The 24,679-nt window shown below is 37.5% G+C and overlaps 1 protein-coding gene across 2 annotated transcripts in view; it reads right to left on the reverse strand.

The window, feature by feature from the left end:
- Positions 1 to 24,679, reverse strand: part of ppargc1a (peroxisome proliferator-activated receptor gamma, coactivator 1 alpha) — a 589,189-nt gene that overhangs the window by 383,962 nt on the left and 180,548 nt on the right. The gene's annotated exons all lie outside the window — the stretch shown is intronic.

Below are 24,679 nucleotides of genomic sequence, written 5' to 3' on the forward strand. Positions count from 1 at the left end.
CTTCACTCACCAGAGGGAAGAAAATGCTTTCTGAACAGAGATACAGTGGCATGCAAAAGTTTGGGCACTCCTGGTCAAACTTTCTGTTACTGTGAATAATCAAGTGAGTAGAAGATGAACTGATCTCCAAAAGGCATAAAGTTAAAGATGAAAAATTCTTTTCAACATTTTAAGTAAGATTAGTGTATTATTTTTGTTTTGTACAATTTTAGAGTGGGAAAAAAGGAAAGGAGCACCATGCAAAGTTTGGGCACCCCGAGAGATTTGAGCTCTCAGGTAACTTTTACCAAGGTCTCAGACCTTAATTAGCTTGTTAGGGCTATGGCTTGTTCACAGTCATCATTAGGAAAGGCTAAATGATGCAAATTTCAAACCTTTACAAATACCCTGACTCCTCAAACCTAGTCCCAACAATCAGCAGCCATGGGCTCCTCTAAGCAGCTGCCTAGCACTCTGAAAATTAAAATAAATAATGCCAACAAAGCAGGAAAAGGCTATAAGAAGATAGAAAAGTGTTTTCAGGTAGCCATTTCCTCAGTTCATAATGTAATTAAGAAATGACAGTTAACAGGAATGGTGGAGGTCAAGTTGAGGTCTGGAAGACCAAGAAAACTTTCTGAGAGAACTGCTCGCAGGACTGCTAGAATGGCAAATCAAAAAGACCTTCGGGAAGATTTAGCAGACTCTGGAGTGGTGGTGCACTGTTCCACTGTGCAGTGACACCTGCACAAATATGACCTTCATGGAAGAGTCATCAGAAAAAAACCTTTCCAGCGTCCTCACCACAAAATTCAGTGCCAGAAGTTTGCAAAGGAACATCTAAACAAGCCTGATGCATTTCAGAAACAAATCCTGTGGACTGAAGAAGATAAAATAGAACTTTTTGGCTGCAATGAGCAAAGGTATGTTTGGAGAAAAAAGGGCGCAGAATTTCATGAAAAGAACACCTCTGCAACTGTTAAGCATGGGGGTGGATCGATCATACTTTGGGCTTGTGTTGCAGCCAGTGGCACAGGAAACATTTCACTGGTGGAGGGAAGAATGAATTCAATAAAATACCAACAAATTCTGGAAAAAAACATCACACCGTCTGTACAAAAGCTGAAAATGAAAAGAGGATGGCTTCTACAACAGGATAATGATCCTAAACACACCTCAAAACCCACAATGCACTATCTCAAGAGGCACAAGCTGAAGGTTTTGCCATGGCCCTCACAGTCCCCTGACCTAAACATCTTCGAAAATCTGTGGATAGACCTCAAAAGAGCAGTGCATGCAAGACAGCCCAAGAATTTCACAGAATTAGAACCCTTTTGCAAGGAAGGCGAAAATCCCCCAAACAAGAACTGAAAGACTCTTAGCTGGCGACAGAAAGCATTTACAAGCTGTGATACTTGCCAAAGGGGATGTTACTAAGTACTGACCATGCAGGGTGCCCAAACTTTTGCTTTAGGCAAACTTTTTCTTTTTTGTTATTTTGAAACTGTAAAAGATGGAAATAAAAAAGTAATCTTGCTTATACTATTGAAGAAATGAGTCATCTTGAATTTTATGCCTTTTGGAAATCGGGTCATCTTTTACTCGCTTAGCTATTCACGGTAACAGAAATTTTGACCAGGGGTGCCCAAACTTTTGCATGCCGCTGCATGTTTGGAGCTTTGGAATGTAATAATGTGGCACTTCACTCTGCAATAGGGGTGCTCTTGACAACAGAAATTTCAAGAAATATATGTTAATATATAACTTAATTGATCATTTACAGTAAATATTACAATGGAAATAGTAACATTTTCTTGCTGTGAGAGACTGAAATTGGTACAAGTTATAGGTACTTCCTATAATAACAAAAATAATATGTCAGGCTATATGATGTGGAAGGTAATTCTTTTTAGGTTAAGCCACACTTGAGATTAGATGTCACTAATGGAGATTTTGGTCAGAAGTAATAACTTCAATAATTATATCATAATTATTATAAATAATTATGACTGTGTCAATTGCACATGAGTCAAATATAACAAATCATCAATTAATATCATTTGCAGATATTCAATCAGTCATGCTGATAAAAAGGAAAAAACGTGAATGCTGGAAATAAAGAAACAACATTTAGTCTGTATTTTTTCACTACTTGTTAAAACATGCATACATGGAAGCTTATATTCAAGTCAGCAAGATCTGTGAAACCAAATTATTGTATGGTTATACCACAAGTATCTGACTAGATAAAGGCAAATTAACAAGCCTTTTGTCTAAATATCCAGACTAAAAAATAGCTAAATAATTAAATTGACCAGAAGTCATGCAGTATAGAATCTGGTGGTAATCCTCAAGTATAACTGCCATGTTAGAAAGTTGATTGACGAAGATGCTAATATATTTTAACAATGGTATTAAGAAGCTTACACAAATCAACCATGCCATTCAAGTCAAATGTGTTTTTTCAATTGCCCTACAACCCCCAATAAAAGGGGATTCAGGTGCCATATTAATTAACCATACTCTAATTGATCAGAACTTATATTTATGGAATAATCAATTGTTTTCAACTAAACTGCCAATAAAATAACATTACCTTGTCTTGAACACTACCATATACCCAGCAATGCATATATTTAAAAATATATGACTGCATTTCAGCTCAACATCTTGTCCTTTTTGATTTATGTATCTTGATGAGGTGTCTCCAGTAGCTCAGTTACTGCAAGAGCTGTGATTTTTTCCAAAATAACTGTGCTATTTTAGAGTAAACTAAGTGTTTTTTTACTGCCTAACACTGCATGTGACTACAAGGGAAACAGATGTTTTCCTTTTCTTCCCAAAGCACAGAAGTATCATTGTTGTATTACAAACAGTTATAATTCATGATTCCAGCAATCTGAAAAATATAACCCAGAAGCTGATTTATTACATTAAAACCTTCCACCCAGCTGCATTCCTGCTTCTTCCATGCATTGATTACAGCCTTCAGGCAAGAAGGTTGCCTTTTCAGCACAGGGAAATGCCAAGCTAGGTAAAATAAATTCCCTTGCTATCTGAAAGCAATTTTGCTTCTCAAAGATTTTTTATTAATTCTTTTACACTGAAGACACATATTGCAATTGATCAATAACAGGCTATATTTATACTTAAAATACATTACTTGTCACTGGGCGCCAAGCAGAAACAATGTTTGGAAGCTTTTATTCAAGTCAGCAAGATCTGTGAAACCACATTATTGTATTGTTACACCACAAGTATCTGACTGGATAAAGGAAAAATAACAAGCCTTCTGTCTAAATATCCAGACTAAAAAATAACTAAATAATTAAATTGACCGGAAGTCATGCATCATAGAATCCGGTGGTAATCTTCAAGTAACAAGATGCCAGTTCCACAGAATTACATATAATATAGAATACCAAAAAAAAAGACCATTGGGCTCAATTAGCTAATAACCATAAAGCACATTTTTGGGCTCCAAGTGAGCTTTTTCTCTCCCATATTCATTTCATCCTATCAGCATGACCTTCTGATCCTTTCTCCTTCATTTGCTAATCTCACAGCCTCTTAAATGGACACATTTTACTCACTTCAACATATCAACATGGGTGCAATTTCTACATTCTAACCAATCTTGGCTGATTGGGTCGCTTGCCCAGTTAAGTTGATGCAGACTTAGAAAACAAATAATTTCATGAATAATTATAAAGTTATAACTGAAATAAAATCAAAGAATTTACAAAAGTCAACAAAAATATCAATATCTATCCAAGTTAATTATTTTCATTAAAAAACATTCCAAACTCAACAAAGCATTTGTTCTGTTGAATATTATTTATTTATTTAGAGATACAGAATGGTAACAGGTCCTTCTGGCTCAATGAGTCTGTGCTGCCCAATATCACCGATGTGATCAATTAACCTACTCACCTGTAATCTTTGGAATGTGGGAGGAAACTGGGAGCGCTCAGAGGAAACCCACACAGTCATGGGGAGAACATACGTTTGTACAAACTCCTTAAGGATAGTGGCAGGATTGAAACCAGGCCACCTCCTTCACCATGATAGCTTTATGCTAACGGCTATGTTAGCCCCATTTTTTAATGCATTGAGCAACATTCTTAAATAACATTACAATGCAAACAATTTTAAAAGTTGTTGACCATTTTGATCTTGATAAAATATCTCAGCCAGAAAAGCTATCTGTCATTCAAATTAGACATTAAACCAAAGCTGTCTGCTCACACGTGGGCATAAAGATCCCTTAGTATGCTTCCAAAAAAAAAAGGAAGGTGTTTCTCTATATGCTGTAACTATTATTTATCCCATTACCATCCTCTTGGAAAATGTATTATCTAGTCATTAATCTTGTAGGTTTTTCTGGGACCTTGTGTCTATAAGTTTGTTGTGTTTAACTACATTACAACACTCTCACTACAGGTTATAAAGTACATCGTTAGCTGTAAGGAACTCCCAGACATTTTACATTATAGAAAGTCACAGCATAATTGAATGCTCGTTCATTCAAACAGGAAACACAATTTGAAGATGCAGTATTTATTTACAACCTGCAAATATTGTCCTTTAAAATGTTGAGTTGCCTATGAAGATATTAATGTTTATAATTACAGTTAGTATTTGTGACAAAGCTCAGAAGAAAACATAAAATCATTTCTCCAGAATATCTCTGCTGTTGAGATACAAAATAAATTGATACATGAAAATGGCATTATTATACATGAAAAGCTATAATGTGCTATCCCGTTAAGCAGTTGATTATTAAAACCAAGCAGATAGTGCCAAAAATGCACAAGATATTAGGTATGTGTTTGCTAATGGATGACAGGCTATAATAATGTAGTAAAAGATTTATAAATCAAACAATATTAAAATAGCAAATCGATTTTTAATCAGAACTGATGATAAACTGAAACTGTCATTATTTTTGCTTTGTATTAATAAGTCAGCTGATGTCAGAAATTGTAGAGTATTTAACCTGGATTAGAAATGTGGAACAAATAAGAGATATTCTTCAGTAAAGCAATTATGCTGGTCCTGGATATCAAAAAAAAAACATATAATCAATTTTGTTGTTGCCATTACAAAATAAAAAATTGGATTGAATCATTCTAGGATTGAAAATTGTGGTTGGATATTACTCATCCTGGAACTGCAATTTTCATACGTTCCAATATAAGCTGTCAGTTACTCTAATGAACCTTGCTCAGACCACAAGAAAGCTACATTTTAACATGTTAACAAATAATAATGAAATGGAAATAAACACATGCATAATTTTACCCATGGGAAATCACTGTGTGCTTTCTTATTTAGAAAATGAACAATGAGACTCAGGCATAGAAGACCTTACAGGAAGTTATTTAATGAAATGGACCATCTATATTTTTTCTATTTCTGGCTTACAGAAATTAAATGTTTGTTTGTTTTTACTAAACTTTGATTTGGAATTTTGCCAGCTTGGTTTCACACAGCTACAATTAAAAAATTGTTATTTGCACCCCCTCCCCCAAGTATACAAAACCAGACACCTATGCTTCTGAAACATTTAAGTAAATATTTTCACTTCACAAGGGAAGAGTCACACTCCTGAAACTGACATTACTCACTGGAGAGGTGACAGTATTAGTGGAAGTCAATGATACCCCTGTGCCTAGGCCAATTCAATACCTGTAGTCAATTCAAGGTGACAATACAATACTGTCCAACATGCAGAAAATGCCAAGAACCTTCAAGATCATTGCAAAGTTCTAATAGAAGATATCTTTTCTTGAAATATATTGATTGAAATATTGATTAAAGATCTATACAATCATTGGTAAGTGCACATAAATGCAATTACGAAGAGAGAACGGCAGTACTTCTACTTCCTTAGGAGTTTGCAAAGATTCTCTTTTCACTGCTGCGATCAGGAAGGTGGTACAGGAGCCTCAGGACTCACACCACCAGGTTCAGGAATAGTTATTACCCCTCAACCATAAGGCTCTTGAACCAAAGTGATTAACTTCACTTGCCCCTTCATTGAAATGTTCCTACAACCTGTGGACTCACTTTCAAGGACTCTTCACCTCATGTTCTCAATATTAATCGCTTATTTATTATTATTCATTTCAACTTGTTGTCTTTTACACACTGGTAAAAGACAACCTCTGACAACCAAGTCCAATTCCTGGCCTTCTCATGTGGCTTAGCTTCTAAGCCCGGCAGAACTGCTTCTACTTACAGAAGAAGGGGCAAACGCGGGTCCTGGCGTCTTAAAACCAGTGCTTCAGGTAGATGGAGCTCATCAGCCTGGGAAGGCAGTCCATTGAAGAGAGGGAAAACTCTAGTTTCAAACCTCTGCTGTCTTGTGGCTATACCCACTCATGGGAAAGGCTTCGGGAGTAAACCCTGAGGACAAATCCAGAGCTGAAGTCCTTAAGGCAGTCCGACGTTGCCTCCAACCTCGTTCTGGCAATTCCTGCGACGTCACTGGTGTCAAGCTGTATCGGCCCTTGCCCTTCTCTCGGACAACATTGGTGGCATGTGGAGAGGGGAGACTCACTGCATGGGCAACTGCCAGTCTTCCAGACAACCTTGCCCAGGCCTGCACCCTGGAGAGGACACTCCAGCATCACCTCACTGTGACAGACACTGCTCTACCAACACAGACTGAAGCAAGACTTTCCAGGCACAGGTCCATGGTCTTGCGAGACTAACAGATGCCTCACTCACTCACTCACATACTGGGAGAATGCCCAAGTTAGTGTGGACTTTCATTAATTCCATTATGGGTTATTATTCTATCGATTTACTAAATATGCCCACAAGAAAGCGAATCTTGGGATTGTATATGGTGACATACATGTACTTTGATAATAAGTTTACTTTCAACTTTGCATGATCATCATTGTGTTGTTGATGGAATAACAACAAAAAGTGAACAATGTACCTTCGAGATAAACAGCAAAAGAATATCACATCATGGAAAGTGCTCCAATCACAAAATTGTGAGAAGGAATGGATCATTGAGGGAGTTTTATTTTCCTAATTCAGGCACATTATCTTCATTAATGCGGCTTTGAGAGTTGAGGCTAGTCAGAGCCATTCAGACTACATCAAGATTTCACTGAAAAAGCCAGATTGAATGAATTCTAAGCATTTCAGACATTTCTAAGCCAACTCTGGGAGGTGTATGCTGGCACCATGCCACATCAATTGAAAAACTTCCCTCTTTGTACCAATGCTTCACATATGATGCCTTTAAAATTTAAGGGTATGAAAAAGAAGTGGTTGTGTCTGGTTAGCAAACTTCATACCAGAGATCCTAGAAATTACATGTCAGGATCTACATGGAATTTTCAATCCAATGATCAACAAGATTGCTATGTTGACCAGCATAGAAAAAGCTGTAAATCCAAGGCAACAATTGAGAAACAAACAAGCCAGAGCAAGAAATAGTAGGGGTAGCAGTGGCAAGAAGATGAGGGGCTGGAAAAAAAAGGCAGAGTCAAGGCATTATAGGCAGAGGTCACATGGGAGAGGGTGGCAGCGTTTCAGCAAGATCCAGTTCATCTCTAACGGCTGGAGGTCAGGAGGGTTTTATTTGCTTGCGTGGAAATTAGATCTGATCCAGAGGCTGAAGCAACCAATTATATCTGATCCCAGACTGACCAGCTGAATTAGTGGCCAATGCTAATTGATTTCCCTAGCACAAGATAACAGAAGAATCTATTAAATTACCAATTATGCAAATAGTTACTATTCCAGCTGTTTCACTGCATATTAATCCAAAACTTAGTCAGGTGAGTTCGATTTAAATTTCAGTATTTTACCATTTGAAACCTGACACTACCCAGCAATCTTTTGAGGTTAAAATTCTCCTTTCCTCAGCACTATTAATTTTCATTTCTGCCATATAGTTGATCTATGTATAAGAGTCCTCATGATCTTAATTGTTTTATAAGTCTCAAATAAATACCACTACTTCTTCTCCTTTAAGGTCTTTTCAAAGCAACAGTCTTTTACTGACATTGTATTAAATGTTTCATCTTTGAAGCACCAGCTCAGGTACTAGTATCCATAATAATGGAGCCATTGTGTTTGAGGAAAAGCAAATAAACATAGTAAGAAAGCATAAAAATACAAACCAAGATAATATATAGATCACCCCAAGGTAAAAACAATCATCTGGCAATTCCAGTGGGATGTGAGCATGTTTGGCGAGGTAAACTGCAATCAGAATTGGCAGCCAATGAAAAGCAATTGGAGACCCCAGCTACTGTCCTAAGTGCATTCTCACAAGGGAGATGGATGAGGGAACCAAAGCCAGAACATGAAGGAAGACTAAATAAAACACAGAGTAAAGTGCATGTAACAGATGCCAAATCATTAACGCAGGTGAGTTTCAGAGTGGAACCAAGAAAGGAAACAGCCAAGAGAGAGGACAAGAAGAAACTAGTCACAACACAGAAATACTCTGTGGAAACTTAAACTCGAAAAGTGCTGTGATGCTATTAGTTAACGAGTCCAGAAACAGAGTGAGGCAATTTACATGGCAACAGACAGCATGGATTAGAACATAAGAATATATGTAACAGAAATAGGGCTAGGTCATTTTGCACTTCCTATCTGCTCTGCCATTCAGTAAAATGATGGCTGATATCTTGTCTCAGCTCCATTTTTCTGTATTAACCCCATAGTCCCTTGATTCCCTTAACTTTTAAAACACCTATCAACTCTTGCACTCCCTGAGTGGTGGCAGATTTTCTCACAAGTAATTGAATTGACAAGGCATAGAATGCAGTGGCCCATTTCTGTACAACATTATACTACAGTGCTATAAAAAGTACTCACCCCTCTTGGAAGTTTTCATGCTTTACTGCTTTACAACAATGAATCACAGTGGAGTTAACTTGGCTTTTATTGGACAGCGATCAACAGAAAAAGACTCCTTCATGTCAAAGTGATCACTGGAGGCTAGGAAGGCTTTACAAAGTGAACTGAATTAATTACAAATATAAAACACAAAATAATTGATTGCATAAGTATTCACCTCCTTTAATATGACACACCATATTATCACTGGTGTAGCCAATAGGTTTTAGACATCACATAGTTAGTTAAATGGAGATCACCATGTACAGTCAAGGTGTTTCAATTTATTGTAATAAAAATACACCTGCTGATAAGTCAGTATCCTGGCAAAAACTACACCGCAAAGACTAAGGAACACTCCAAGCAACTCTGCAAAAAGTTTATTGAAAAGCACAAGTCAGGAGATGACTACAAGAAAATTTCCAATCACTGAATATCCCTTGGAGTACAAGTTAAGTCAATCATCAAGAAATGAAAATAATATGGCAAAGCTGTAAATCAGGCTGGAGCAGGCCATACTCAAAAATTAAGTGACTGTGCAAGAAAGGGACCAGTGAGGGAAGCCACCAAGAGACATTTGACAAATCTGGAGGAGTTTCAAGCTTTAGTGGCTGAGATGGGAGAAACTACACGTACAACAGCTGTTAACCAGGTGCTTCACCAGTCACAGCTTTATGGGAGAGTGGCAAAGAGAAAGCTGCTGTTGAAAAAAAACTCACATGAAATGTCACCATCCTTACCGTAAAGCGTGGTGGCTGTATCATGCTGTGGGGCTGCTTTATAGCAACAGGCTTTGGAAGGCTTTTGAAGGTAGAGGGTAAAATGAAAGCAGCAAATACAGGGAAATCCTGGAGCAAAAACCTAGTACAGTCTAAAGTGACCAGCAACTTGGGAGAAGATTTGTTTGCCAGCAAGATAATGACCCCAAGCAAAAAGCCGAAGCTACACAGGAATGGCTTAAAAACAACAAAGTTATTGTCCATGAGTAGCCAAGTCAGAGTCCAGACCTCAATTCAATTGAGAATTTGTGGCTGGACTTGAAAATGGCTGCTCACGCATGATCCCCATTCAATCTGATAGAGTTTTGTAAAGGATAGGGAAAAATGCAGTGCCCAGATGTGTAAAGCTGGTAAGAGATCTATCCACACAGATTCATGGCTGTAATTGCTTCCAAAGGTGCAGCTACTAAATACCGACTTGAACAGTGTGAGTAATTATGCAATCAATTATTTTGTATTTCATAATTGTAATAAAGTTATGTAGAAATTTGTTTTCACTTTGACATAAACGAATCTTAAATTAAATCCACTGTGTTTCAATGTAAACATGAAAACTTCCAAGGGGGAGGTGAATACTTTTTATAGGCACTGTGTACCCATATAGTTGCCAGATTTTTATGGCAGACATTAGACTTTGGTTAATTTAATAGATGTAATGCATTATTTACATTATATAATGCAAATTATTTGCAAAGTTAACAACAGGGTATGGAAAGGTAATGGCAAAACAGAAGAATATAGAAAAAACACTTCTTACAATAAACAGCTGCAGCACCAGAAGAAAACATATGCATAACTGCACTTGCACTTTGGTAGATGAAAGCAAAGTGATGTGCTTGTTTGGTACCCAGTTGATGATATGAATTGAATTCTAGACATTATTTCAGCATTTGACTCCCAAGGGCAGATTTCAGCAGAACACAAATTACATTTTTCAGAAATGATAGTCCCATATTTCAGTAACTTTGGTAAAAGTCAATTATTTAACATTCTAGATCTTCAAAAAAGGTCCCATTCAGAAAGATAGAAATGCATTTGACATAATTTAAATATATCCATATAAATTAGCAGATTGGTTTATTATTGTCACATGTACAAATGTCCATTCAAAACCTTTGTCTGCTTGGCATCGATATAGATAATCTCATAACATCAGACCTTTGAAGTAGTAAAGGGAAAATAATAACAGAATTCCAAATAAAATGTTACAAATAAAGTGCCGTGCAAGACCATAATGAAGTAGATTGCGAGACTAAGAGTGCATTTTTGTCATATTGGGGACCATTCAATAGTCTTATAACAGTGGGACAGATGTCCATCACCACGGTGGCATGTACTTTCAGACCTCTGTCTGGTTGCAGGGGTGGAGGAGAAGAGAGAATATCTGGGTGTGTGGGGGTCCATGATTATGTTGGATGCTTTAAAGAGACAATGAGAAGTACAGACAGAATTCATGGAGGGGAGTCTAATTTCCATGATATGTTGAGCTGTGTCCACAACTCTCTACAGATCCCTGCAGATCTTTTCAGTTAAATTCCATCAAAACAAAATCAAATATTATAACTGAACTTTTGTGATTTCATTATTCCTTCTGATGAGCAAATTGTACATGCATGTTTAACATGCCTCTCAAACACATTCAAGTTTAAATTCCCATATACAATTTGATAGCTTGAGGACCAGAAACCTATGAATAAAATAAATGTTTTGCTTTTTCCTTTACTTATCAACTGTGGAAAAAATTATTATGTTCTTTCTGGTAGTTCTTAAGTAAAATACCAATGTTCAAGGATACACATTGTATTCAAAGAACAGGTAGGGAGGAGGGGTGGGGGGGGGGGGGGGCATTGCTCTGTCGGTAAAAAATGAAGCCAAATCATTAGAAAGAGGTGACATAGGATTAGAAGACGTATCTTTGTGGATAGAGCTAAGGAATTGCAAGGGTAAAATGACCCTGACGGGATTTATATATAGACCCCCAAATAGTAGTGAGGGTGTGGTCTACAAATTACAACAGGAGATGGAAAATGCATGCCAAAAGGGCAATATTACTATAGTCATGGGAAACTTCAATATGCAGGTAAATCAGGTTGGTACCAAGAGGGGGAATTTCTAGAATGCCCATGAGATGGCTTTTTAGAGCAGCTCGTTGTCGAGCACACTAAGGGATCAGCTATTCTGGATTGGTTGTTATGCAATGAATCAGATTTGTTTAGAGAGATCAAGGTAAAAGAATCCTAAGGGGCAAGTGATCACAATATGATCAAATTCATCCTGAAATTTGAGAAGGAGAAGCTAAAGTCAGATGTATCAGTATTACAGTGGTGTAAAGAGGATTACTGAGGCTTGAGAGAGGAGTTGGCCAGAATTGATTGGACAAGAACACTGGCAGGGATGATGGCAGAGCAGCGATGGTTAGAATTTCTGAAAGCAATTCAAAAAGCAGAGGATATATACATCCCAAAGAGGATGTATTCTAAAGGAAAGATTACACAAATGTGGCTAACAAGAAAAGTCAAAGCCAAAGAGAGGGTATATAACAGAGCAAAACTTAGTGATAAGTTAGAGGATTGGGAAGCTTTTAAAACCAACAGAAGGCAACAAAAAAGTCATTAGGAAGGTAAAGGTGGAATATGAAAGTAAACTAGGCAATAATATTAAAGAGGATACCAAAAGTTTCTTCAGATACATAGAGTAAAAGAGAGGTGAGAGTGGATATCAGACAGTTGGAAAACAATTCTGGAGAGGTAATAATGGGGGACAAGGAAATGGCAGATGACTTAAATAAATATTTTGCATCAGTCTTCACTCTGGAAGACACTAGCAGCATGGTGTAAGTTTCAGCTGTCAGATATCATGAAGTGTGTGAAGTTACCATTACCAGAGAGAAGGTTGGTAAGACACCTAGACCAGGTAATGGACACCCCAGGGTTCTGACAGAAGTGGCTGAAGAGATCATGGAGGCAATAGTAATGATCTTTCAAGAATCTCTAGATTCTGAAATGGCTCTGGAAGACCGGAAAATTGCTAATGTTACTCCACCATTCAAGAAGGAAGAGAGGCAAAAGAAAGGAAATTATAGGCCAGTTAAGTCTGACCACAGTGGTTGGGAAGATGGAGTTAATTGTTAAGAATGTGGTTTTGGGGTACTTGGAGACTCATGATAAAATAGGCCACAGTCAGCTTGGTTTCCTCAAGGGAAAATTCTGCCTGGCAAATCTGTTGCAAGTTTTTGAGGAAATAACAAGCAGGATAGACAAAGAAGAGTTATTGGCTGATGTTGTGTACTTAGATTTTCAGAAGGCCTTTGACAAAGTGCGGCACGTGAGGCTACTTAAAAAGCTAAAAGCCCATGGTATTACAGGAAAGATTCTCGCATGGAAAAGCAGTGGCTGATTGGCAGGAGATGAAGAGCGGAAATAAAAGGAACCTTTTCTGGTTGGCTGCCAGAGATCTGTGTTGGGACCAATTCCTTATATGCTATATATCAATGACTTGGATGATAGAATTAATGGTTATGTTGCAAATTTCACAGATAATACGAAGATGGGTGGCAGGGCAGGTAGTTTTGAAGAAGTAGAGAGGCTACAGGAGGACCCAGATAGATGAAGAGAATGGACAAAGAAGTGGCAAATGGAATACAGTGTCAGAATGCGTATGGTCATGCACTTTCATAGAAGAAATGAACGGGTTGTCACTTTTCTAAATGCAGTGAAAATACAAACATCTGAGCACAAAGGGACTTTGGAGTCCTTGTCCAGGATTCCCTAACAATTAACTTGCAGGCTGAGTCTTTGGTGTGGAAGGTAAATGTGATGTTAGCATTCATTTCAAGAGGATTAGAATGTAAAAGAAAGGTTGTAGTGCTGAGACTTTATAAGCATTACTGAGGCCTCACTTGGAATATTGTGGGCAGTATTGGGCCCCTTATCTTAGAAAGGATGTGATGAGACTGGAGAGGGTTCAAAGGAGGTTCATCAAAATGAATCTAGGATTGTATGGCTTGTCATATGAAGTATTTGATGGGTTTGATAGAGCAGATGTGGAGAGGATGTTTCCAATGGTGGGAGAGTCTAAAACCAGAGGGAACAAACGCAGAATAGAGGGGCATGTTTTTAGAAAGGAGATAAGGAGGAACTTCTTTAGCCAGAGAATGGTGAATCTGTGGAATTTGTTGCTACAGGCATCTGTGGAGCCCAAGTCTTTATAAATATTTAAGGGAGGGTTCAATGGATTCTTGATTTGTCAGATCATGAAGGGATAAGGGGAGAGGCAGGAGATTGGGGCTGACAGAGAAAATAGATCAGCCATGATGAAATGGCAGAGGAGACTCAATGGGCCAAATGGCCTAATTCTGCTCCTATATCTTAGGGTCTTTTGGTCTTAACAAATAAAGTTATTTCAGAAAATCATCAATTACTTGGTCTCTTGGTTGCTCATAATTACGTAGTGCAGCTATTTTAACATCTTCACATTAAAATAAAATAAAAAGATAAACTTATTTCTACAGAAGCTTTAGAACTCAAATATTAGTCAATAGCCAAGGATTTACAAATCAGTTCATTCTCCACAAGCAGCACTTCAAACTAGAGTTGCACGTAGATCATTGCACCCTTCCTCACAAATTTACCTGTAATAAAATCAATACAATTGAAGCCAGAGGACCAGTAGTCTCTCTGTGTTATTATATAAAGCATTTAGCATTATTCACCAAGGATGAATTTCAATGCAGACATTTATAGACCATTTGTTGCTCTATGTATTCTTAATCAATAAATGCAGGAATAAAATCATAAAAATTCCTGGCACAGTGGAAGGCTATTTGGCTCACAATCTCTGCTGGCTGAAAAAAAGAGCATTTACCCAATTCCCAACTTCTGGTTAATTGCCTTGGAAATTACAACATTTGAAGGGCTCATCTGAGTACTTCTCAAATGTTGCAAGGTTTTCTGTCTCTCCAACTCTTTGATGTAGTTAGTTCCAGACAACATCTAGGATTCCAAGGCACCAGACATTGCATTTATGTAATATAATGCTCATCACATTAAATTTTAAAATCTGTAATTTTAAATTGAATGCAAAGTCTTGCAGGTAAAAACAATGCCTGCCAGCAATCCATTCCAGAGTTAAACCTAGGAAATTTTAACTCCAGTTATTCCTCTCCATCTCTTTCACAAGGCTCCTACAGAAACGCTGGTGGACGGTGGGTGATACACAAATGGGAAGGAGTTCCAACAGAGAGCAGAAAACTAACATTAAGAGCCAAAGGAATAATCCAGGCACTGGATTAAGCAGCCAGAATGGGCTTCCGATAGGGATAGCTGGAGGAAGGTAAAGCAGGGAAGCTCCTTGCTGTACTCTCAACAGGACTACTGTTCTTCTGAATATACAACATTATGGCCTCAACTATATTTATTTCCTTTTTTTGGCTGGTAAAAGTACTCAGTGGGAACTAATATGTTATCAGATTTGACCTTCATAGCTAAAGTAGGGCCCTGCTGATATCAGCAAACATCTCTTTTCTCTGTCCAGATGAGAAATATAAAGCAGAAAATGTTGGAGATAGTCAGCAAGTCACAACATCCGTGGAAAGAGAAGCAGGGTTGACATTTCAAGTCAATAACTGTTCACTAGCATCTTTCTTGCATTTACTGTTTTTATTTCAAGTTTCCAGAGTCTGCAGTATACTGCTTTAAGGTAATTTCAGAACTTGGAGAAGAACAGCAAGACAAGAATAGCAAGTTGTATGGGCTATTGAATACTCATTAACTCACTTTCCTTCAAAATCACAGGTTTAAAACCGACTCAAGATTCATTCTGTTCATATATAGAACAATACCCTGGAGTGCTACTAAGATCTTGTTATTTTAGCTGCAGTCAACATTTTTAAGGCAAAGACAATTGCTTGAAGGCAAGTTGAAACATTGGGAACTCTTTTAGTCCATTAGTTGAAATGTAAAGACTCGACAAGATTAATCTTTATTTTCCCTTCAGGAAATTATTTTGGTATAGCAGTGCTGAGTAAGAAAACGAACGTTAAGGAGTTTGATGGAATGTGATGAGGGCATAATTTAGCATTTTTTCAGAAAAAGATTATATTCTTTTAGTATCAGAACATGTAGCTACCATTCATAAATCACATGCCTGAACTTACTTCAATAAAGTTACTTACTATCTTAAAAATGATTGTTATGTATAAGGGTTTAATAGTATTGAGTTACATTTGACAAATTAGTAGTTGAAATTCAAACACTGACAAAGAATCTTAGTGCACTAAGGTAACTCAGGACTAATGCCATATGGCAGTTCCAAAGAAACCATCTGCTCTCCTAGTAATTGTTAATAAAAATATTTATTATTTTCTTGTAACCAGTTTATTTAGACATAATTTTGGATTAATTAATTGTTTTTAACATGTCCTAATGGGGTAGTTCAAATCATGCTATATTACCCTAGTCTTAATACCAAATCTTAAATCTTTATTACTGAATACCTAGTAGATGATTATATTACTATTTCTGACCCAAACAGGCCAAGCAAAGCATAACTGTTTCAAAACGGCTTGAGAAACACCCAGGAAATTCAATAAATGACATTGTATTCGTAAGAAACAATGTTGGGTAACACCTAAGCAGAAACATATAATGAAGTTTGAAGTAGGAAAAGCAAATAAGTTGCTGTAAGAAAGTCAATGAAATTAGAAAAAAATGATTAAGAATAGTATTCAAATTAAAATGATTATCTTTCTCACTGTGATATAATGCCTGTCTCTTGAATGTTGTCAATGGGATGAGACTACTGTAAACAATGCTTAAACTGAAATTTATCTTGTTCTCTATCATTGTAGAAAATAAGAACATCAAACCTCTCTCATTCCTCCATTCCCACTCTAAGCATCCCTTTGCTTTTCCATTTGCAACAAAGTGATCCAGGCAGCTAATTCAGTAACATACGTCATCTTCTTTCAAATTACTGAAGCCCTTGAAATGTTTTTGTTTCTCTGTAAGGTTATCTGTTCCCTCACACCCAGTTCCTGCAATCTTCATCCCACTCCCAAACACATAATCCAAACTGAACTTTGGAAGCAACTGATCAACCTGCTTGAACATTAAATTGTCTTTAGCACTACCCTGACACTATATTGCCAAAAATATTCCTCGACCCACTGCTGAACTACTGGAATTTTTAAGCTATTACCTCTTTGGAGTATTATGTGCAGTTCTGGTCAAAGCATTACAGGAAGGATGTGGAGGCTTTGAAAAGTGTTCAGAAGAGCTTCACAAGGACGTTGCCTGGATTAGAGAGAATAAGATATGAAGAGTAGGAAGAATCGTGGATACGTTCTCTAGAGTGTCAGATGATGAAGGGCAATCTGGTAGAAGTATATAAAATTATAAAAGGCAGAGACAGGATAGAGAAAAGTCTTATCAAATACCATAGTGCATAGCAGTAACATGGGTAAAGATTTAGGAGGAAAATATTTTTAGACAAGTGAATGTAAAGTGCCTGCAATGCACTGCCAGGGGAAACAGATGCAAAGGCAATGTTTAAGAGACATTTCTGTAGGCGCATGAACAGGCAGGGACTGGAGGGATATAAACGATGAGAAGGCAGATTGAATTAGTTTGGATTGACACATGGGTTGACATAGACATCACAGGTCAGAGGGCCTGCTCCTGTACTATACTGTTCTACATTCTCTGTGCCTTCATTCACTTATGAAGACACTGTAACCATCCCAACAAGTAATTATTTTTTTCTTTGTTACAGTGAATCCCTGTTTATGTTTATTGGACATAATTTTGTCAAAGGATAGAATGAAGAGTATTATTCTCTCAACTCTACATTAAAAGTAGCAGAGGAAAACCTAGACAAGTCCTGGTGCTGTTCACTATCCATTTGGGAGCTCCCTTTTCTGAGGAAATTGCTACTCCCTCGCTTTCCTTGATTTGTATGTTTGTGTATACATATGCATATACAGTGTACAGTACATGTATTTATTTGTGTAGAGGAAAGCAGCAAGCAAGAATGGAGAAGCTCAAATCCAAGATTTGACATATCCTTTCTTTTTGCTCATTTTCCCAAGGAATGCAACAGACTTAGAGAGTGACAGGAAATGCCTCAAAGTACTCCATAGAGAATTCACTTACTTTCCTTCCATCCATTTCCAAAACCTTGAATAATGTCAAGGTCTTCAGTGATCTCAATTCCGAAACTGCTTCGAATGTATGCCTCTATAAAGGATTGTGTTGGATCTTCCTGAGCTGCATCAACAAATTTCTTGCTTTCCACTGGTAAGCTGATTACTGATGATGATAATCCCTCAAGGAGTCCATCTGACATTCATAATGAGCTCTAACTCAAGAAAATTGACATCCTGCCTGTCAGAATTTTTTTGCACAGATCTTTTCCTCATAAACTACAAATAAAGTACTTCATTGTTTTTACAGCAACATCATTTCATCTGAAAATCATGTTGGAACTTCCATTTATGAGGAACTATGACAATAACCCTCTGCAGCCTCTTGCAGTCCTGTGAATTGGAATCTCCATACCAGGCTGTGAGGTGAACAGTCAAGAGTGCTCTGTGCATCTGTAGAAATCTGCAAGACTCTTTAATGACATACCGAATCCCCTCAAACTCCTAACAAAGTAAAGTTGCCTTCTTTGTGATTGGGCCCTGGATATATCCTCCAAGATGTTGACACCTAGGAACTTAAACCTATTCACTCTTACCACCACTGACCCCTTTGAGATAATGGGTGTTTGTTTTCCTGACTTCCCCTTCCTGAAATCTACAAATGATCTTGCTGACCTTGAGTGCAATGTTGTTATTGCAACACCACTTAAGCAGCCATACTCTCTCACTCCTGTATGCCTACTCATTGACATCTGTATGCTAGGATAAACACCTTCAATCTACAGGGATTGTTTGAAAACCTCTGAGTAAATTCAGAAGTCATTAATTACTATCATTAATCTTACTTACAGGCCAGGTTACTTTTGCCTAGGAGGAAGTGATCAGTGAACTTATTTTTCTCTCTATTTTTGCCCTGTTAGCACTTTTTTAGAAAGCAGAGTAGTTTCTCTTTATTAGTGTGTCCCACTTTTTGTACTTCTCTCTCACCTTTCCAATCAGCCATCTCATTAACATGTCCTCTTTACATCACCTTCAACTCTTCTGTTTTCCAGATAACTTTCTACTGTTCGTTCCTAAGGAACATTTCATTGATGTTCATGACTTATTGGCCATTTTCAGAGCCACACAAGTTTATTCGTCTTTTCCCACACCAATGTCCAGGATCAGCTACAAGATTTCACTGTGAGACATGAATTCAAATGTATTCCTTCCTATCAGATATACCACATTCAGTGCTCATGGTATGCTCTCCTTGCTAATGGAAGAACAAGTTGTAACTGGATAACTATCTTCCGAAATATCCATCTCCTCTCAAATCTTATTCCAATTTCACAACCTGCATCTTGGCCTCACGACATTAACCCTCCTCCAGTACTTGTTAAAAGCTTGGACTTGGTTTCTCCATAGTTAAGAACATACAAATAGGAATAGGTAATTTTATCCACTAAGTTCAAGTTTAATTGTCAGTCAACCATACACTTGAATACAGCCAAACAACAAAGTGTCCTTCTGAGGCCAAGGTGCAAAACACAGAACCAACAATCACAGAGAGCACATATAAGCATATGTAATTGATAGCAGATAAATACAGTTACAAAAAAATCAATGATAATAATAGTAATAACATAATAGTTCAAGTCCCTGAGTCTCATGGCCTGTAGATCAATGGTGCATGGGTGTTGCCCTGGAGCCACATTTCTGCAAGAACAGCCCATCACAATTCCTCATATTGCATAGTGCAGCTGCAGTTTAACACAATCCAGTTTGTGTCCCACTGAGCAAGCACCGGAGGGCAGCACCAACAGGAGGGGCTAGCCTCCAACCCAGCATGGAATCCAGCAGCACACTGCCAGCTCCACTGTCTCCATCCTCGGCAGCTACAACAGGCTTTATCCTCTGATGAGGCCATAGTGGAAGATTAGTCCCATCAGAGGATATGTTCATCCATCAACTCCTTTCATCAACAAATCATTGTTCATATTCAGGAGAATTAAAGCTCAGCCCTGTGTATAACTTGTCCTCATTATTTAACTATTTTGGAGCCAAAATTAAAGCACATAGTAGTTCATATTCTTCCTGACACTCTACAGATTATTACACATAATGCTGACTTTAGTAACTATGAACTATAACCATAACCTCTGTTTTCTAGTCACCTTGTCCAATCACTTTGTTCTTCATTCACCTCAGACATTTTGTTTTGGGTAGACATGTATTCTGACTTTTCATATGAGCTACAAACGTACTTTACATGCTTTTGTCCTGTGATGTCTACTTCCACCATGATCATTTCAACATGAAAAATTCATCAAAGCCGATGAGAGAGATCAAAATGGATAACGTAATCACAGAAAAACTGATTTGTACAACAATGAATAACCAATATCAAGTCTTAAGTTAAATGTTACAATCCAGGCCATGGTTAAAGCAAATCAACAAAAATCATTAAGTTGCATTGATTACAATGAATTTCAGATACTTATTGCTGTTTTGGATGCACATCCACAATTCATATTTGTGAAAGTTGCAATCCACTGCCTTTACTTATAAAACATTGAACAATACAGCACAGGACACGCCCTTTGGCCCATTAACCTGTGCCGACCTTTTAACCTACTCTTCATTTTCTATCATCCATGTGCCTGTCTAAGAGTTTCTCAACTACCACACCTCACAGGGTATCCCATGCACACACCACTCTCTGTGTAAAAAACTTATTCTGATATCTCCCATACTTTCCTTTTGCACCTTTAAATTATGCCACCACTATTAGCCATTTTGCCCAGGGAAAAAATCTCTGGCTATCCACTCGAACTATGTTTCTTACTATTATGTATACCTCTCATCCTCCATCACTCCAAAGAGGGAAGCCCTAGCTCACTGAATTTATCCTCAAAAAACACACTCTCTAATCCAGCAGCAAATTTCCCCTGCAACCTCTCTAAAGCTTCAACGTGCTTCCCATAATGAGGCTACCAGAACTAAACAGGATATTCAAAGTGTGGTCTAACCTGGGCTTTACATAGCTGCAACATTATTTTACAGCCCCTGAACTAAATCTCCCAACTAATGATGGTAACACCATCTGTGTGGCCCTTTTGGAATCTATGGAAGTGGACCCCAAAGTTTATCTGTTCCTCCACACTGCTAAGATTCTGCCTTTAAATTCATCTTTCCAAAGTGAATCACTTCACACTTTTCTAGGTTGAAATCCATCTGCTTCTTCTCTACTCAGCTCTGCATCTTATCAATAATCCAATGTAACCCTTGACAGCCTTCTAAGCTACCAACAACTCCACCAATATTCATATCATCTGCGAACGTACTAACCCATCCTTCCACCTCCTCATCCAAGTCATTTATAAAAATCACAAAGAGCAGGGGTCCCAGAACAGATTCCTGCAAAACACCACTGGTCCCCAATTCCCAGGGTGAATATGTTCCATCTACATTCACCTCTACCATCCGTGGGCAAGCCAATTCTGAACCCGTTCCGCTACTGTATGTTTTGCCTCTAATCCCATGCCTCCTGACTTTCTGAATGAGTCTGCCATAGGAAACCTTATCAAACACCTTACTAAAATCCATATAAATTATACCACTGTTCTACTTACATCAATATGCTTTGTCACATACTTAAACAATTCAATCAGGCTCATGTGGCACGACCAGCCCCTCACAAAGCCATGCTAAATATCCTTAATCAGACTATGCTTCTCCAAATGCTCACAAGTCCTGCCTCTAAGAATTTTCTCCAATAATCTCCACTAAAGCAAGACCCACTGCTCTACAATTCCCAGGATTATCCCTACTCCCTTTCTTGAACAAAGGAAAAACATTTGCCAACAGGTACCACTCCTGTCCGTTGCCAGTAAGGATGTAAAGCTCATTGACAAAAGGTATAGCAACTCTTCCCTCACTTCCCATCATATCTCATCTGGCATCAGGGACTTTATCTATCCTAATGCTTTTCCTAAGTTCCAGCACATCCTCTTTCTTAATGTCAACATATTCTAGGAGTTAAGGAAATTCACTACGGACTGAGGTGATGTTATATTTCTTCAGAAGACAGTGAACCTGTGGACATCCAGATTCCTTTTAGAGATGAGGCCAAATCACTAAATATATTTATGAAGGAAATAAACAGATTTCCAGATATTAAAAGCATCAAAAGGTATGGGGCCTCAGTAACCATAAGGAATTGTTGTAGATGACAGCTTTGATGGTATTGAAAATCTGAGCAAGCTTAAAAGGCCAAGTGACCTAATCCGATTTATCTATGTTTCTCTACTACAGAAAAATGCTGAAGCTGCAGAATACCGCTTCAAAATTTTGCAAAATATTCCTATAATATCCAACATTATCATGAGATACATGAAGGATCAAGATCAAATGGTTTACAAAAATGTCATCAAAACTACACAAATATATATCTACTGAACTATGCAAAATTCTGTCCTTGGAATTTCGCAGAAGAGCAAAATATTAACATTTCATGTCAGAGAACCTCCAACAGAATCCAAGGATCTCCAAACTAAAACATTTAACACCACATATCTTTCCATAGAATTTGCTTAACCTGTCAAATATTTCCAACATTTTCTATTTGCATTTCATATTTTAAGTATCTGCAGATTTTATTTTATTTTTACCAAAATGCAACTGTCCAATTCTAAACTCTTGAGAAGGCTACAAAATGGTCTGGTGTAGATTCAATGGTAACGTTAAAAAAAACCTATCTAAATATCCATGGATTTCAGGAATTTTCATGCACGTTCACAAGCACAAACTGCAATCAGTAAAGTAATGCAATAAGAAGCACAGTTAGCAATTCAAGTTCTGCTGATTGCTATGCATCTAGTTTAGATCCACTCAACATCTTTATCCCACACAGGTGAAAATGTCTTGTGTTACACACGAACAACCAGAATAACAGTCCAAATAGTACATGTGAGATATCAAAACTATCATTCTCCAATGTACTTATTACTCTGAATGTTCTGATGATCCACATGTGCTACCAAACTAATACCACAGCTTAAAATGTACATTGTCATTGAAATAATGTTGTAACAAATTCAGTTGAGAAACAGATTGACATAAAGTGCAGGATAAACCATATCCATCTTGAAAGTAGTCTGAAATTCACATATTAACAACCCAACTTTGATCGGTCAGTAATTATAGACATCCTACATACACTTCAGCTCCCATAGTAACCTGGGGAAAGTAAGTAACATGAACAGGTGGAAATACATATTTCTGACAATAGGTTTTGTTACACTCCTCCCTGCTTTGTTATAAACTCCAACTCAATATAAAATGTACATCAACTCAAATATGTAATGCATTGCTTTCTAGTCACCTTGTATATACACAGACTATATAACAAACCTTCTGTATAGACATCCACAGCATAGTAAATTTTAAATTGTCCCATTCAGCCCAAAGGGCTTCATTGCTGTGGATTACATACTCTTGTGGGATATTATCTTTCCTGACAAGGGGGAGAGGTATCACTCTGCTTGGCAGGCCATGAAACAACCAGTTCCAGGGCCTCTGCGGTGGTTGTAAGTGCTAACTCTGGGTCTATACAGTGTGGACAAGCTGTTGATTTGATCTATCCCAGGACACCAGACAAAGCTTTAAGCCAACACTTTCATTTTGACCATGGCTAGAAGAGGTCCTAGAGACAACTGCTCCCAACCGTAAGCTCTCAGCTTGGATGATCCAATAACTCTCAATCTCCACAAAAGGCCATCAATGTCAAGTTCAACCTGGTGTAAATCTTCACACAGATATTGTGGGTATACCATTCTAAGTTCTGTTTATAGGAGGCTCACTCTATTCAAATTAGCTGCTGTACTTCACAAGTTTAACGCCAACAACACAGTGAAATATGTTGGGATGTACCAAAAGGGCTAAGTATGGGACTTCGTTAATGGAGGTCTTGTTGCTTCCTTCTTCTCTGCTGCCTCTTGGATCATCATTCATTTCTTAATTTCAACATCACCTCTGCCACCTGTCTTGTTCTATACTTTAAGCGAAAATGTTCTGCAGATTGCAGATATTTATCCACTCAATTCTTCTCATTCTGCAGAGTGTAACCAATCTAAGCTCATCCTATTTCACAAAAATATCTTTAAAATATTAAAGGATACAATACTCTGAAGTACAAAACTATCATGAAATAATTTCAAAAAACAGGATGTAACTTTCTTCTTAAAGTGTTCTTTGCTAATAAAGATGGAGTTTTGATTACAATTATTTCCAAAGTACATTAAGATTTTATGGAACTAACTCCATTTGAAAACTTAAATGTGAAGATTGCAAGATATGAAATCCAATTCTCATGACCTTTCTGTTTACTAACAGTTATGCAGTGTTATGATGGATTCCACATTGACACAGCTCAGTAAATCTAGGGATCAACTAGGGCACAAACACACGTTGAAATTTATCAACAAGATGTTTGTTAAATATAGAATAATTTATATTATTGTCAAATCAAACTATACATTAAGCACTGCTCTGCAAGGTATACACAGAGGTAACCTTCAGATCTTCCAACTTTTATTTGGTCAATTCCTTAAAAAAAGAAACAGAAAATAATTCTCAGAGAGGTCTGGGTGTAAGCGAAGCAGTATAAAGCCTTTCGAAGAGTCATTATATGTTAGTTTGTTACACCTTTTAAATAATTTAGAATTTTTTCCCCAACAGGATTAATAGACTTGCCACAGACCTAGATTAAAATTTTGACAAATAGAGGCAGTCCCCAAATTGCAAAATAAGATCTATTCCTGAGAACTGTTTGTAAGCAGATTTCACCAGAAGTCAGAAATATCCGCTTACTTCAGCTACCCATATTGTAGCACTCCACATACTCACTATAATCCTTTCATTA

This window comes from Hypanus sabinus, chromosome 14 (assembly GCF_030144855.1).
Source record: "Hypanus sabinus isolate sHypSab1 chromosome 14, sHypSab1.hap1, whole genome shotgun sequence".
NCBI classification, from domain to species: Eukaryota; Metazoa; Chordata; class Chondrichthyes; order Myliobatiformes; family Dasyatidae; genus Hypanus; species Hypanus sabinus.